Below are 15,960 nucleotides of genomic sequence, written 5' to 3' on the forward strand. Positions count from 1 at the left end.
GGTAAGAGGGTTGCTCTCGAGCCAAATGCAGCCCCACAGGCCTCTTCAGCTGCCCCTCATGATTCACCTCAGGCCACCCCTCTGCTCATGAGTCACCAGCCGTGTTTGGCATTCTCATGGAGAGCTTTTGCTTGGATGGCATGCGTCCTTGAACAAATGCCCTTTGCTTGTCTGGATGGAGGACAGAGAAGACACTTAGCCTCCTATACAAAAGGTGAAATTTTAAATTCATTGCCCCTCCCACTTTATGCCCCTGGCCCCACCCACCCAACTTGCATGTTGCCCAGAAAGAAATGTGGGTCTCAGTTGAAAAAGGTCCACCAACCCTGTTTTAAATTAACTAAGTGAAAATCTGTGGTGCATGGATGTGTAAAGCTCATTGGTGCCAACGGGGAGCTTCCTGTGAAACTCAAAGCAACTATGCAGGAGCAGTTGTTGTGAGGACCGTGGCAGGGAGAGGGAAAACTGGACTCCCCTACAGTCTCAAAGCTGCTCAGGCTCCCTCATTAAAGCTATTTATTAGGCGTGTGCAGTGGGATCAAGATTCAGTTTGGATCCTACTTCAGGAACAGCCTGTCTCATCCCAGAGTGTCTCGTGCACTGCCCAGTTTGACTCCAGCTCCAGCTCAGAATCTGCTTCATGAAAAACAATCTCTGTTACTTCCTCATCACTACTATGGGGAGTCAAAAGCAGCTCAAACTTCCATCCTCCCTTTTTACAGAAGTGGATGAAATTTGCAGACATTGTAGCCCCTACAGAGTGGTTCAAACGTGCCAATTTACAGGCAGGGAAGTGTTTCTAAATTTTGATTTTTATATTTAAAGAGGAAATATGCACAACTTGAAGGGACTCACAGAGATCCCACTTCAGCTTGGACAAGCCCCTAAACACTCCAGGGCACATTGAAACTGCTTGCAACTCAGGGTTTGTACAAAGACTCCTACAAGACTCAAGTTCCCCACCTTTGCCTGATGATGGTATTAAGATAAACACCTGGAACCCATTTAGTCTCAGCATGACGTAATGATTATTGGCTAGTGGTGATGGAGAGGCAGGATTTTCCCACTGATGGCGCTTGGTATTAGGGAATGTACTCACTGCTGAAAGATGAGAGGCCACATCTGTATTGGTATTCTGCCAGCTTTTGAAGATTCCCTTATTTTATACAGGCCTTCCCTTGGTTCCCTTGACCTAAGTCTATTGCTTTACTTCCTGCGCTGTTCAAACGGCCATGTTTTATTGCAAATTTTAATTGTGGCTGCTTGTACTTTTAAGACTTGGTGGGTGCTTTTATACTTGTAAACTGTTTTAGAAGCCTATTTTGGGATTAAGCAGTATATAAAACTAATCTGAAACGTGCATGCAAATTACATTCGTATACCAAGGGTTGCATAGAACGCTTGTCCTACTCAAGAGTAGACCTACTGAAATTAATAAGCATGGCCAACTTAGGGCTGTTGATTTCAGTGGGTCTACTCTTGAGTAAAACTCAGCTGGAGGCCATGCATACTGTCACATGTAGTTTGGCTCATATATCTATATGAAGATGTTGAGAGCCAAACTGGAAACCTTGCCAATGCAAAGCCTGAGCAAGTCTTCCGCCTGAGCTGCTATGAGTTCACTCCAGCTCTACGAGACAGAAGCATTTGCATCTCCTGAAAAGCAGCAAGCAGAGCAGAGGAAAGCAAGAGGTGGGGTGTGTGAGAGAATGGACATTTTAACTAAATAATCCTGAAGTGAAGGCAGCGGAATGCTGACGGCTCCCATTTCCCCTGATTATGTAGGTCAACTAATAGCCATCGTAATGCTCTTCATTCAAGCACATGGTCATTAAATCATACTTTAGAGAATCCAAAAGAGCTTACAATGTATCCATATGGTCCACAGCTGGTTTTATCCAGCACTAAAGCAAATGGGTAGATTGGTTGAGGGAAGGGGGAGGGGGGAGAGGAGGCCAGAGGATGTTCTCTCAGCTGACAGGATTTAATTGAGGGAAGGGAACCTGCCAACCACCGCTCTTTTGAGAGCTCCTCTGGAGGAAGGTAGAATTTGCTCACGGACGAAAGCTCTGTCAGCAGCTCATCCTCATCAATGAAAATGTTGCGATTGCCATACACCACTGATTGGCTTCATTTGGACAAGGTTTTTTTTGTTTATTTGTTTTAATTGTGAGAACAGGATGCTGGACGAGATGGGCTCCTGGCCAGATTCTTCAGGGCTCTTCTCTTCTAAAGTGGTAATACTGTACCACTTTCAGCAACCATGGCTTCTCCCAGAGCATCCTGGGAACTGTTAAGGGTGCTGAGACTTCTTAGGAGACTGTGATTCCTTTTGCAAAACCCCCCCAAACCCTACAATTCCCAGAGTGGTTTAACAATCTATCCTTCTTCCCAGGGAACTCTGGGAATTGTAGCTCTGTGAGGGGAACTGTGGGGATCTCCTAACAATTCTCAGCCCCCATAACAAACTATAGGTCCCAGGATTTGTGGAGAAGCCATAACTGTTTAAAGTAGTTTAACAGTGCTTTAGCTGTATATAGCAAACAGGGCTTAAGACTGCTTTAGGAATGAGGGGCCGCCATCTTGTCCTTTCCCTCACGCTGCCATCTTAATCTGGCCCTGGGTTGACTGTCTCAGTGAAAACTAGGCCAGCGTCCTCCTTTCCTTAAAGAGTGGCAGAGCTTTGCTTCCTCACAATGGAGGAAAACACAACATTTATAGACTGGAGGCTGAAAGAATCCCTTGTTCCGCAGCTGCAGATTCAATGAGGTTGTGTTGTAACAGCCGGTCTCTGAATAAACCCCGTGCAGAAGGGCGACTGGACTGCCCTTGTCGGAGGTCCAAAATACAATGTGGACAAAAAACAGATTTGTGAAATACTACAGTGCAGCTTTCAGTGCCCTGTGTGTGTGTGTGGTTTTCCTGGAAGAAGACAGAGCTCTTCTTTATGATCAACAGGAAGTATCTTCTCTTTTTTTTATACATATACTTGCTCAAAATTAACTAACTGCCAACCTCCAGTGCACAAACGCGGCATTGTTGAAAGAACGGGTAACAAAAAGAAAAGCACATTTCCCCTCTTGCCTCCAGTACAATTTTAAAATAAAATTAAAATGAGGTGTTTATCTCAAAACTCATTGCGGTAAAACTGCAGAAAAATGATTATAGGGTAGGGGGAGTTTCTTGGGCATAGGAACTGAGGATCATTCACTGTACCCAACACCTAGTCCTGAAACTCATGAGTCATCGCAAAAGGGTTTTCTGTTGCTCTGATGTTTATATCCATGTGCATATTTAGCAGGAAGAGGGGGTGAGGGAGAGCAAGGCCCTTTCATCGGTCTGTCTTGGCCCCTCAACACAGCCAACTCCAGGTTTGAGAGGTCCCTTGGAAAAATGCACTTCTTGGGGTAGGAAAAGAGAACAGTGGGCTTATTTAATCATTTATTACTGAAGATTTATACACAGATTCGTGCATAGCCCTCCCTCTGATCTGCCCCATGGCTCCAATCCAGGAGGCAACTGATCGACTTGTCCTCTCAAGAGCAAGCAAGGACCTAAAGTAGCATCACTTATCTGATCATTGTGGTAGCTTGCAGTGGCTACTAAAAATTTTTGTGGTACCTTACAGCAACACTATGTTTGAGACACTGAGGAAAAGGAGCAGGCTTGTTTTCTGCTGCTCCAGAGGGCTGGACCTGAGCCAATGTGTTCAAATGGAGATTCAAAAAGCATCCTGGGAACTGTAGTTTGTGAGGGGTTCTGAGAGTTTGTCAGGAGACCACTATTCCTTTCATAGAGTTACAATTCCCACACTTCTCTGGGGAAAGGAATTCATCGCTAAACTACCCTGGGAATTGAAGCTCAGTGAGGGGAATTTTGTGTGTGTGTCATAACAACCTAAGCACCCTTAACAACCTGCATTTCCCAGGATTCTTTGGGGGAAGCCATGATGGCTAAAGTGGTACAATAGTGCTTTAAATAGATGGTGTGGATATAGCTTCAGACCCCAGCAGCCATAAACACTCATTCTGTAGCTTCACCAAGAACGGGTGAAATAATGCGAGTAAGTGTTTCTTCCATTAATTTGCTTTGACATATCTGTATGTCATGGTTTCCATGTTAGCTGCCTGGGGAGGTTTTTAAATTTTATTTTTTTTAAATAGAGAGAGAAATAAATATAATGGTGACTGCAAAATATCTCACTCCTAACCAATTCCTGGAAAAAAATAAGTCATACTGTAGCTCTAATAAACTAAAACTTTCCTCAAACTATGTGAATTTATTAACTGACGGAGCCACTGTTCTCTGGAATCCCCACGGAATGAATATTGGAGACAATTAATATCCATGACGTTAGTAATGTAACGGTACTGCAGCAAAAGAACTCGAGAGAGAGAGAGAGAAGAAAAAATAATTTTTTTTTTTGGTTTGGCTGAATCAATCCTTCTAGTTACAAACAGCCAAGACTGCCAATTATTGCTTATTACTTGTCCCCAGACATTTGATTAGGCTGCAAGAATTACTCTTAACATGAGAAATAACCTTTTTTGAGATTACCTCATGAACAGAAGCTTTCGTTGGCTCATCCCAGCAAATTTCTGCTTGAGGGAAGCTAAGCTAGGGTGAACAACACTAATTAAAATGCCTCGGTGTAAAATTAGGGGTTTAAAATAAATATCAGAAACCCATGATATGAAGAGGACTAGGAGGCTGATTTCTTCTACTATTTTTTAATAATGGAAGTCTGATAGATTTATAGGCAATTAACTAGCTGGCACCGAAAGTTGCTCGTTGCTTCACACAGGAGTTACTACTGCCTCCCTGAGTTCCTTTTTGAAGAAGGGTGAGAGATAAATTATTAATAATAAATTGAAATAACAGCAACAATAATGATGACAGAGACGAGGAACCTGCAGCCCTGTAGATGCTGCTGGACTATGACTCTGCTGGGAGTTGCCTGCAGGAAAGGAACAGAGAGCAAAAATGACGTACTTTGGCAGACCTTCCAAGTGTCCCTATTTTCCAGGGACAGTCCCAGATTTACAGAAGCCGTCTTGGTTTCTGATTTGATCCTGGAATGTCCCTCTTTTCCTTAGGACATCCCTATTTTCTTTGGAGAAATGTTGGAGAGTATGGAATAGGATGTGCTTATTTTCACTGGAGAAATGTTGGAGGGTATGGAGTTATGCGACCCTTGAGCAAAGGAGATGAGTAACTATACAACCTTTAGAAGACATCTGAAGGCAGCCGTGTATAGGGAAGTTTTTTAAATGTTTATGTTTTATCTATGTTGGAGGCCGCCCAGAGTGCTCAGGCAACCCAGTCAGACTGGCAGGGTATAAATAATAAAATTATTATTATTATTGAATAGGACACCCCTATTTTCATCAGAAAAATGTTGGAGGGTCTGCTTCAGCCCATCTAATCCAGCATCCTGTTTTCACAGTGGACATCCTGGTGCCTGCAGGAAACCTGAAAGACAGACCCAAGCCCTTGAGCACCCTCCCCATCTGTGTTTTCAAGCAACTGGTTTTCAGAAGTATGTTGCCTCTGACTGAGGAGGCCAAGCATGGTCATTGTGGCTTGGAGCCATTGATAGCCTTCTCCTCCACGAATTTGTCCAATCCCCTTTTAAAGCCATCCAGATTGGTGGCTTTCTCTGCTTCCTGTGTGAGCAAGTTCCAAAGTGAAGAAATACCGTATTTACTCATATCTAACGCTCACCTTTTTTGGCCAAATTATGTTGCGGAAATTAAGGTGCGCATTAGATTTGATTACATTTTTTTTTGTTGGTTTCAAGGTTCTGAAATTTGAGGCGCACATTAGATTCAATGGTGCATTAGGATTGAGTAAATACGGAACTTTATCTGTCCTGCATCTTCCAGCTTTTAGTTTCTCTGGAGTTCTAGGGTTAAGAGAGAGGGAGAAAACCTTTTCTCTAGCTGCTTTCTCCACACTGTACAATGTTTTAGAAACCTCTATCATATCACTTCTTTCTTGCCTTTTCTCTAACCTAAAAAGTCCCAAATGCTATAACCTTTCCTCATAGGGGAGTTGATCCGTCCCCTTGATCGTTTTGGTACTTGACCAGTACAAAGTCACTTCCTATGTTCCTCTACTAGTACTCCTTTATGTTTTATAGGCCAGTTTTAAATATATCTGAGCAGCAAGGATAGCATAAATGGATAGGTGACCAGATAATGGAAAGCAAATGAGTTCCTCGACAGAAGAAACACAAGATATAAATGCACATAAATAAATAAGACAGCTGGGGTTATGCCACCACCATCCCTCTCCCCTTCAGTGTATTAGGATAAGGCAGCAGAATACCCAGATCTAAAGTGCATCTCCTTGCTTCATCAGAGCTCTGGATAATTGGTATGCCCAACAGTTCTCTCACCGGCAGCCAGTTTTGTAACAGGTGGCCTTTTCGATCCAAGCAATCTCAGAGTGCTTAGTTTAATCTGGGGATAGGCTTAATATTTCTGTATTTTGCAAGCAATATTACCTGGAAAGGTTAAGCCTGTCAATAAATGTATATTTTAAATACAGCTTATATTTTATCCCATATGTTATAGCTACTGGAGCGAGAGGGCCATTTCAGTGCTATTTCCAAAAAAGAAACAAGCATGGGATGTTACAAATATATATATATACACACACACAGTTTACAGTTTTACAAAGCAACAGCAGGCATTGCTACTTGTGGGAAATACAGTGGTACCTCAGGTTACAGATGCTTCAGGTTACAGACTCCGCTAACCCAGAAATAGTACCTCGGGTTAAGAACTTTGCTTCAGGATGAGAATAGAAATTGTGTGGCGGCAGCAGGAGGCCCCATTAGCTAAAGTGGGACCTCAGGTTAAGAACAGTTTCAGGTTAAGAACAGACCTCCAGAACGAATTAAGTTCTTATCCCGAAATACCACTGTAAAGGTTTCTGCCCTATATGAAAACGGCCAGTGGCTCCAGTTATGGATGACTCATGCATATGCAAAAATGCCACATATTATTACAGTATCAGACCTTATTGGTTGTTCCTCCTTCCCGTGGTTAGCTTCCTTTGAGTGTCTGCTTAACCAGCAAGGAAAACCATGCCTCTTTAATTCCTCTGGGCTCCCTGCTGCCAGCATGAGGCATAACTGAACTGGGTTTGACCAGATTCTTGGACGTGGAAACCCAATTCCGTCTCTCTCTCCCTCCTGCCAGCTTTTCCTCTTCACAAATATAGTCAGCCAAAACTGTTATGATAACCCCCAAGGCTGTACTGAGCACTGTAGAAAGAGGGGTTTTTGTGTGTGTGGCTACACACAAACACAAAGCACTGCTTCTCGGGAAATACAAAACATTCAACTGGTGTGTCCATGCCAGATTACTAATGCATGCACCTCCTTCACACAGTGCAGGAGTCCAGGCCATGGTTGGCACAAGGGAAGCAATGATTTGGCCCCAATGTTTGCAATTATCTCATTAAAAAAGGGGGGAAGGGTGGAATACAAAATTGTTCCTAAGCCCCACAGCTGGAAATTGCAGGAGCTCTTTTCCCCAGCTGGCACATCCTGAATGCCATTTCACATTAAAGGCACAAGAGAGGTATTCTGGGAAGACAGAGGGTCACAGCCAGAAACTGGATTAGCGGACAGTGCAAAAAATATGCATAAGGTTGAAGAAACTGAGTACGTTTAGCCTGGATAAGAGAAGACTGAGGTGGTGGTGGAGGTGGGAATGACAGCACTCAAATACCCAAAGGGTTGTCCCACTCAAGAAAGCAAATACGGTTAAGACAAGTCTAAAAGGATACAAAATAGACACTCATGGCAAAGTCCCATTTAGTCAGCTGGGAAAGCCTGTCAAAACAAAAATGTATTCAGCTGCTTCCGGAAAGCTCAGATAGTGGGTGCCTTGTTGTATTTCAGCAGGAATGCTATTCCGCACAACAGGGGCAGCCCCACTGCTCTGGGTTACTGAGGAGTGGTCGTCTGAGATCTTTGGGACTTGAAGAAAGCCCCCTATACAGTGGTACCTCGGGTTACATATGCTTCAGGTTACATACGCTTCAGGTTACACTCTGCTAACCCAGAAATAGTGCTTCAGGTTAAGAACTTTGCTTCAGGATAAGAACAGAAATCGGGCTCCGGCGGCGTGGCGGCAGCAGGAGGCCCCATTTGCTAAAGTGGTGCTTCCGGTTAAGAACAGTTTCAGGTTAAGAACGGACCTCCGGAACGAATTAAGTACTTAACCCGAGGTACCACTGTAATTCCTTAATGGGCATAAGAGACAGAAAGGTGGGTTTCAGTTGGAAATTAGGAGAAACATCTCAATGATCAGCTCAGCAAAGGAAGCAATTACCTAGTGGTGTGGTGGGCTCTCCCTTGCAGGAGGTTTCAAACAGAGGCTGGACAGCCATCTGGCAGGGGTGTGCTAGCTCTGGATTTCCGGCACAGAGTAGGACATTGGACTAGATCGCAGCCAGGGAACCTTTGGCAGTGCTCTTGGATGCTCAGGTAGCTGCTGTGCCCAGAAATGCCCTTTACACAACCTCAGCTGCAGAAACCAGGTCTAGCCACTGTTGATGTATGCCAGGGATGGAGGACCCCTGGAAAGCTTAGGCTTACTGTTGGCACCAATGACAACAAACCCATTGGGATCAGCTGTGCTACAGACTTCCCCACTGAGAACTACACTGATTTGCTGTAAGCACAAATAACCCTTTGCACTGCCAGTTTCAATTCAAGCCTGCAATGCAAAGGACACTCCTCTGCAGGTGCTTGCAAAGGAAAACCTTTACGATGGGTCACCTGGAATTGCTGTGATGTCAAAGTGATTCACAGGTGGGAGTCGCTGCCCACCTGTCAAAATGGCCCACAGGGGTTGGAGGAGATTTGGCCCCGATAAGATTACTGCAATGCACCCTATGTGGGGCTGACCCCCAAATAAAATAAGGCAGCACGGGCAATTTTTGGCAGGACTCTTAAAGCAGTTGTGCAATGGGGATTCTCTGTTTAAGCCATGGCGAAGGCTGGGTTGTACTTCAGGGCATCAACTGAACTGGAGTACAGCAAGTGCAGAGTTGTATTTGTGGTCTGTGTCCCTTTTGTGTGGTAACTGCCCCACCACACATCTCTACAGAACAGGATTCACTGAGAGTGACCCAAAACATAATGTCAAATCACAGTTTCCCAGAATTTCTCAACCAACAGCCTCTGACAAGCCATGCTTTGTGAGCATCTGCTCAACAAGGCCCTGAAGACATGGTTTGAAGTTTGTTTGCAATCCATATTTGGGGAAATCAGTGCCAGCACCCTCAACTGACAAACCCTGGTTTGAGACATTGCTCTACCAGGGGATTATTAATCTTGGGAGATTATGAAGAAAGACAGGGCGAAAGGTAAAGAGCAGAAACTATGGATTGTATGGCTATGTGGAACACTCAGCATGGTATGGAATCTACTGCTACTGCAAACCATGGTTTGACGGTGCATTTGAACCAGCCCATTAGTGAAATTATGCCCTTCTAATGAGGCGTGTAGGTGTCCCCTTCAGGCTGTTTAAAGTGACAGAGAATCATAGAATTCACAGAATCATAAAGTTGGAAGGGACCCTGAGGATCATCTAGTCCAACCCGCTGCACTGCAGGAATATGCAGTTGTCCCACGGGGGGGGGGGGTCGAACCTGCAACCTTGGCATTATCAGCACCATGCTCCAACCAACTGAGTTATTTGCAAGACCTGGCTGACATGGCCAGCAGTTCCCTCCTTTGTTACCAGAATGTTGTGCAAAGCCAGATTCTGTTGCTGCATTGGATTGGTGCTGAAAGCTTCTGTTGCTCTTACATGAATTTGGATGGTGGTAAGGATGATTGGATTTTGGGCATCCAGTTGACATTTTCTGAGCATTTCTGTTGAAAGGGGGGCAGAATGTGGGGAATTAATGCAACATGCCAATAACTTTTCACAGTTGTGTGCTATCCCTTTTGCCAGGAGAACTGACCCACTGCTTTTGCATTAGCTTTTGAGCTTTATGTATTGTTTGATAAACGGCTTAATGTTCTCCCCTTTCTGCCCTGCACAAATATGAGTAATCGTGTGCATTGGACGAGACATGAAGGCATATATTTGGGAAAGCAATTTACAGCCTTTTTACATCAATATCTTTTATATTGCACCGTTGTTTATGCATGTTAAGCGTTGCTGCCGTCCCTGGGAATTCCAAGGTGAGCTAGGTTTGTAAATCTAGCCGTCCCGTTTTATGAGAGGATGTGTGCTCAAATACTTTCAAGCAATGTTAAGAGCAGCACCTTGTGCCACACACACACACACACACACACAAGCATGTAAATATTGGACATGCAACATTGTTGTTGTTTAGTCGTTTCTGACTCTTCGTGACCCCATGGACCAGAGCACGCCATGCACTTCTGTCTTCCACTGCCTCCCGCAGTTTGGTCAGACTCATGTTTGTAGCTTCGAAGACACTATCCAACCATCTCGTCCTCTGTCGTCCCCTTCTCCTTGTGCCCTCCATCTTTCCCAACATCAGGGTCTTTCCCATGGAGTCTTCTCTTCTCATGAGGTGGCCAAAGTATTGGAGCCTCAGCTTCAGGATCTGTCCTTCCAGTGAGCACTCAGGGCTGATTTCCTTCAGAATGGAGAGGTTTGATCTTCTTGCAGTCCATGGGACTCTCAAAAGTCTCCTCCAGCACCATAATTCAAAAGCATCAATTCTTCGGCGATCAGCCTTCTTTATGGTCCAGCTCTCACTTCCATACATCACTACTGGGAAAACCATAGCTTTTACTATACGGACCTTTGTTGGCAAGGTGATGTCTCTACTTTTTAAGATGCTGTCTAGGTTTGTCATTGCTTTCCTCTCAAGAAGCAGGCGTCTCTTAATTTCGTGGCTGCTGTCACCATCTGCAGTGATCATGGAGCCCAAGAAAGTAAAATCTCTCACTGCCTCCATTTCTTCCCCTTCTATTTGCCAGGAGGTGATAGGACCAGTGGCCATGATCTTTATTTTTTTGATGTTGAGCTTCAGACCATATTTTGCGCTCTCCTCTTTCACCCTCAATAAAAGGTTCTTTAATTCCTCCTCACTTTCTGCCATCAAGGTTGTGTCATCTGCATATCTGAGGTTGTTGATATTTCTTCCAGCAATCTTAATTCCGGCTAGGGATTCATCCAACCCAGCCTTTCGCATGATGAATTCTGCATATAAGTTAAATAAACAGGGAGACAAAATACAGCCTTGTCGTACTCCTTTCCCAATTTTGAACCAATCAGTTGTTCCATGTCCAGTTCTAACTGTAGCTTCTTGTCCCACATAGAGATTTCTCAGGAGACAGATGAGGTGATCAGGCACTCCCATTTCTTTAAGAACTTGCCATAGTTTGCTGTGGTCAACACAGTCAAAGGCTTTTGCATAGTCAATGAAGCAGAAGTAGATGTCTTTCTGGAACTCTCTAGCTTTCTCCATAATCCAATCCAATAATCCAATTCCCCTTCATGGATCACTGCCTTGCCGTGGCGAAGGGGCTTGAAGAACTCAGAGAAGCTATGAACTATGCCGAGCAGGGCACCCAAGATGAACAGGTCATAGTGGAGAGTTTTGACCAAACGTGATCCACCTGGAGGAGGAACCGGCAAGCCACTCCAGTATCCCTGCCAAGAAAACTCCATGGACAAAGACAACAGGCAACATTAGTAATATCTATTTTAAACTCTGATCCCCCAAAATGCAGTGCTGTATCATAGGATTGGAGGAAGTCTTACAGACCACCACACATTCAGATGTGGAGAATATTATATTAGTTTTCCCGATTATAATGCTAGTGCTTCTGACCCATTTTCTTATGTTCCATCCTCACTGCAGTAGCTGTCTATGGAACTGTGGCTTTTTGACCGATATACTGGAACGTCATACATGTCCTAAAAACCAATGGACAGGGTGTAACACAACAATTGGAGTCACTGGACAATGTCACTACTCCCCCATTTTTTCTGCACATGTGTGCTTCTGTTCCCCCCTGAATCTCCCAAGAAACAGCAGGGAAGAATCGTATGCCAGTAAAACACCCCAAATTTTGTCCCTCTGTTCCAGCAATTTTCTGGGTTAAGCAGCTGCAAATATTTTTTTTTTTCTGGAATCAAATAACATGGAAATAAACTCCAACCATGCGCTATATTCCATTAGTTCTCCAGAAGTGGCTTTGATGTCATGTGGAAGCTCACATGCCACGCACAAATGGAGAAACTGAATAAACTGCCTGGTGAAGCAGTCCAAATCCAGCCTTCTGCTTACTTCATGAAATCCAAAACTAAAAACGCTCTTGTCCCCAGCCTCCACTTGAAGAACTCCTGCAAGTCCTTGGTTCCATCACCTAACTGAAGAGGTGCCAACCTTTATGGACCAGTGGGAAGATTTCAAATTTTGAGAGAGTCCTGTGGATGCCAATCAGAAAGCAGCTGCGATGGGAGTGTGGCCTAACACAACATGGCTGCCATGGAGGACATGTCTTCACTCAAAATTAGAGAGCAGCTTTCCCCATACAGTGGTACCTCGGGTTAAGTACTTAATTCGTTCCGGAGGTCCATTCTTAACCTGAAACTGTTCTTAACCTGAAGCACCACTTTAGCTAATGGGGCCTCCCACTGCTGCCGCGCCGCCAGAGTACGATTTCTGTTCTCATCCTGAAGCAAAGTTCTTAACCCGAGGTACTATTTCTGGGTTAGCGGAGTCTGTAACCTGAAGCGTATGTAACCTGAAGCGTATGTAACCCGAGGTACCACTGTAATTGCATTTCCATACTAGAAAATGCTTAACCTGTGGAATTTGCCTGCCATACAGCTGCTTAAGGCACAAGAATCAGAGCTTTTTTCCAGCCAGAACTTGCCGGAACTCAGTCCCGGCACCTCTCAGGTGGGTTCCATTGCCATAATAAGAGAACAAGGGAGGTGTTCATGGTGAATTCTGGCACCTCTTTCTCTAGAAAAATAGCACTGACAAGAACACAGTTTTCCTCCCACACCAACCCATTGCCATCCTGTATCCACTAACCTGGGAGGAAGCCCCATTAAACACAGAGACTCATTTATGAGCAGACGTGTACACCATTGTACTATAAATTAACTGTACAGTACGGTGAATTCTTAACGAGTGTCTGGCTTTCAACTGCTGTTTAAGCCTCTTGGCAAAGTTTTCAAATTTGCCTTTTGGGGGGAATGGGTTTCTCCGTCCACCCTCACTTATCGCAAAGCAGCATTTGCAGGAAACAACTTCTAGGGACCACCTGATCTCAGTCGAAGCCACCACAGGAAAGCTGCATCCTAAGTGCGAGGGGAAAAGGAAGGGCAACCAGAAAGAGGAAAAGTGCACAAAAGAAGAGGGGGGAAAAGCAGACCTTTGGGACACCAGGGATTCCTATTGCCTGGCATCCAAACAACTCACTGGAAGTAGCTTTCCTTAGCCGAATTATCTTTGCACTTTTTGGGGGGCTTGGGGGAGGAGAGGAACTACACATGCAGCTCATAACAGGACTGAATAAACTTAATACCAGCCACATGTAAAATTGGCACAGCCTGAATTGAGCCTGATCCATCCATCCCTAGCGGCACGTGCAGCCAAAAGGCTCATTCCCCTCTTGGCTTATTAAGCTGATTGTCCAGACACGGTCAGTAGCAGCGCCAACGATTTTGAGTGCTCCACGAGGCTCTATTGCTCGCAATACTCAGCGTTTGGCATTTAAAAGGGTGAGGGAGAGTCACAATCCATCTTCATAGCTTAGTCACCTAATTGGCTGCTGAGAGTTGGCTGTCTCCCTGCCTTTTCTTCTCCCTTTCTACTTTCCTGCTTATGAATTGTCCAAAAGGCCCTTTAAGTGAAATTGGATAGGCTGCAAAGTGTTGGTTTCATCTGTTTTTGCGTGTGCGTTTGTTTTGTTTGCAGTTTAATCAGTATGATCCAGATGCCCGTGCGAGGAAACCGGAGCTCGATTTTTAATTATCTCTACTTTGCCTGAGTTAGGAATTCCCGGTAGTGCTGTCTGCAAAAAAGATGCCAAAACCCGCATTGTTCTTTAATTAGCTGTTGTAATTGTTTCAGCCTAATCTCCGTGATTAGCAGCAGCATTAAATACAGCAGTAAGAATAGACCTGCTCTCTTTGTGCTGCCCTGGTAAGCACACGCCTTCTCCCTTCTGGTAAGGGACATAATATAAAATCAATTAGGATGCCAACCGGCCTTTGATTGGAAAAATGATTAAGACCAGCTACCATGAAGTGCAGATGGCTTTGTGGGGTTGCTTTATGGGCACCCCTCCACCACCGGGGTGGCTTTATAGCCTTGGGATTTGTGGGCTGGAACAAGAAGGAAGCATGCAGAGGTCTCTTATGATATTTCCTTCCTCCATACAGGTTGGAGCAAAAGGCAGAGGAAGCCCACCATTGTCGAAGGCAGTCCACCTGTGAATGTGAGTAGCTGGAAACCACAGGAGGGGAGAGGGCTGTTGCATTCAGGTCCTGCTTGTGGGCTTCCCAAAGGCATCTGGTTGGCCACAGTGAGAATGGGATGCTAGACTAGATGGGATACTGACCTGACCCAAGAGACTCTTCTTAGCTTCTTAAGGTTGATGGGGAAGGGAGAGCTGGGTCACATCACTGGCCCAGCCTTTTGACTTCAGCACCACTGGAAGAGGCAACTCCATGTGATCTGGAGCCCTGATTGCACAGAGGAGGCTGCACAAATACAATTCAGACCTTCACCAAAGGATGGACCTCCAGCCAGGCATGGAGCTGGTGGATCGGATGGAGTGGTGGATACAGTCATTTGTAAAAGATGACACTAACCGATGGCTAAATATTGCACTGTACGCATGTAAAAATCTATCACAGCCCCCCGTCTCCTTCTTAGTCCAATATCTGCAAGTGATGAAGCAGAAGCTTGCTTACAAGAGCTTCCATTATAATAAACCAATTAGCTAAAGCCCTCGTTGACCTGAAGCGTGTGTGTTGACCCCAGAACGCCCACACTGGTGCCATCTCGTTGGAAGCTGCCAATATCCCCTTCTGAAGCTTAGGGCAGAGATGGGTAGGCATTAGGCTTGCAGGATTCACCTTGCTACTTGCTAGAAACTGCAGATTAGGGGTGCGTGGATCTGTCTATTTTCATTTCTCATTTCCCCAAACTTAATTTCAGTTCTGCACACTTCCACACCAGCTTGTGATTTTTTTTTTTAAGTTCTCATGAAATTTCATCAATATTGCCATAAGAATTTCTTCCAGAATATACAGTTGTATGCAATTTTGTCTAAAATACACATTTTAAATTTTTTTTTACACAGCAATTTCCCCAAATGTAACGTATTTCCAAGCTCAGGCACCCTATATCTGCACTTTCTGGAAACAAGTGAAGACAGTTCACATTGTCTCCATATGCAGACAAAAATATATGGACAGTGGCATTAATAGAAAAGTTCACTAAACACCTGAAAGCCCTGAGGGGTAAACAAAATGCAGATGACTTTATAAAAACTTGGTATCCCTTCACTATTTTTCAACAGACAATTCTGCAGTGCGGCATCTTCAGCACACACACCTGCAGCTCTGGAACAACATCTTCCATTAAAAACACTGCTCCGTTCCCGTGTCAGGGAGAGAGATGGAGGGATTACAGGGAAATGCTATTGTAACTTGTGACGTGTATCTTCTTAGCTGTATAATTTCAAAAAACGAAATAAAAATATTTATATTAAAAAAGGACATTTTGTTCAAACAGGCTTTTATCAAGCTAGATAAATGGGACTTAGTCGAAAGGGTCTGCTTTGTATGGATTTAATATTGTGTTAGATGTTGTTGTTGTTTAATCTCAAGACTTCATTATGAAGTTTAAACAGCCCTCCAGTAATAAAATGAAAAAGAAAAGAAAAAGTATAAAACAACAACAAAAACAGAGTTCACAGCCCAA

At 44.3% G+C, this 15,960-nt stretch overlaps 1 protein-coding gene and 1 long non-coding RNA gene across 2 annotated transcripts in view; one reads left to right on the forward strand and one right to left on the reverse strand.

Annotated features, from left to right (window-relative positions):
• Positions 1–15,960, reverse strand: part of XYLT1 (xylosyltransferase 1) — a 166,589-nt gene that overhangs the window by 86,904 nt on the left and 63,725 nt on the right. The window lies entirely within an intron of this gene.
• LOC308463458 lies at positions 14,169–15,795 on the forward strand. The gene is made up of 3 exons (XR_013979591.1): positions 14,169–14,197; positions 14,412–14,467; positions 15,557–15,795. It is a non-coding gene; the product is annotated as an uncharacterized lncRNA (long non-coding RNA).

The sequence above is a fragment of the Podarcis pityusensis genome (genome assembly GCF_964106645.2).
Source record: "Podarcis pityusensis genome assembly, chromosome: 14".
Classification (NCBI taxonomy): Eukaryota; Metazoa; Chordata; class Lepidosauria; order Squamata; family Lacertidae; genus Podarcis; species Podarcis pityusensis.